This window comes from Penaeus monodon, chromosome 31 (assembly GCF_015228065.2).
Source record: "Penaeus monodon isolate SGIC_2016 chromosome 31, NSTDA_Pmon_1, whole genome shotgun sequence".
Lineage (NCBI taxonomy): Eukaryota > Metazoa > Arthropoda > Malacostraca > Decapoda > Penaeidae > Penaeus > Penaeus monodon.
The window spans coordinates 30,635,482-30,637,231 of NC_051416.1; the positions used below are offsets into that span (position 1 = coordinate 30,635,482).

General features: G+C 34.2%; 1 protein-coding gene across 1 annotated transcript in view; it reads left to right on the forward strand.

Annotated features, from left to right (window-relative positions):
• Window positions 1-1,750, forward strand: part of LOC119592950 (muscle calcium channel subunit alpha-1-like) — a gene marked incomplete at its 5' end in the record, with an annotated part of 130,968 nt that overhangs the window by 81,772 nt on the left and 47,446 nt on the right.

Consider the following 1,750-nt stretch of genomic DNA (forward strand, 5'->3'; position numbering starts at 1 on the left):
AAACTAATTTTTTGTCATTACTACCAGTAATTTTTATATGAATTGAAGATGATTATGCCACTTATGAATTGCTGAGCTTTCTGTTGTTACATCCTATTAATCACTAATTATGCGAGAGTGTAAGGTCAGAACTATGATCAGCTGTAATTTACAGCTGTGCAATCTGCTCACAGTTCTTATATATCTGGGTTAGTTACAATGCAATCTGCAGAGCAAAACAGTGTTTGACACTTTCTCTCTGCCCGTCAGATTGCTGTATAGTGCCTCACAAGATATGTCATAGGCAAGTGCTAGCTTTTTTATCACAACAGTTGTACCAAGCTATTTTTTAGTTTAGTTTTGGTCAAAGAGACATTGATATGGGGCAAATTATCTACATCAGCCTGTCAGGCAGGACTTCTGATGGCGTATGTCTTTCTCTTGAGCACTACTTCATGTCCACCCCGGCACCCCATGCTACACCATGCACTCCCCCCCCCCCCCTTTGTTGTTTTGGATAGAGTTTTATTGTCATAGAAATTATGAAAGAACCTTTTTCTTTGCTTGACATCAGAGTGCATTCATGTTTGTCAGAATGCATTGTTAAGGCTATAAGTTCTTAGCGCATGGAATCATGCACATTATTGGGCTTGCAATCACGGAATATATCGTATGTAACTACTATTTGCATATTTACACACAAACTTACCTTATGTGTTAAAGAAAACTGAAATTTATTTTTTCAGCAAATATCTATCATAAGGTCAGTTTTGCCTTACACAAGAGATAAGCTAAGTATGGAGTGTAAATATACAACCTTCTTTGAATTGCTCTCAGGTACAGTGCTTAGCAGGAGGGACTGAAACATAACATGTCATTATTCTGGGAGTGAATTTATATGTTTTGTTTATTGTCACATTTCCTTATACTTACAACTAAAAGGGAATGTGATATAACCTGTATTAGCAGGCTTGACACAAATTCAGTAGGAATTTATGCTTGGTAATGACTGAAAATGACTTGGAAATGGTGCCTTGAAATTATTATATCCAGTTATTTCTGACCCTCTTCCCAATACTTATCATTATTTTCTCCTTTCTTGTAACAAACAGTAAATCCAATCTGAGTGTATCAGTTATCAAATGAAGCAGCCCCAATTTGAGTACAATGATGTTCTTGATGTAAATACCACCTTGTAGAATTATTAATTCTTTTTTATATATGGATACTACACAGTAGCTATAACTAAGAATGTTAGACAAGAAGCCATGTAGTGTATTGTTCCTCATTTGAGTATATGCATACATAAGGAAGTCAGGCATAAACTATTTGATACATTGTTCTCACTTCAGTATATTCACTTTGTATAGGAAAACTGATAACTAAGTCAATTAGAAGATTCCTTTTAAGACAAACATGACATAATCAAACTCTTTGACCATGTGGTTGTCATAGTAAATCACATACACTTTTGATCATACTTTTCTGTCAGTTGTTCACATAAGTATTCACTTGAAATAACAACTGTTTACATTTAAATAACACAATGCTTTATGTCTTGTAAGTCAGGTTTCATTATAAATTATAGGCTTTACTCAGGATATTATTTTACCATCACCTTATCCAGTAAGATAACCTTTTCAGCAGTAATAATTTTCCTTCTTAAATCACATGGCCAAATGAACTTGCCTTTAGTATATAAGCTTATTAGGTGAAATCAGTTTTCTGATTATACTCGTCCAATTATCAAATCAGTCATCAAGCAGTTTGA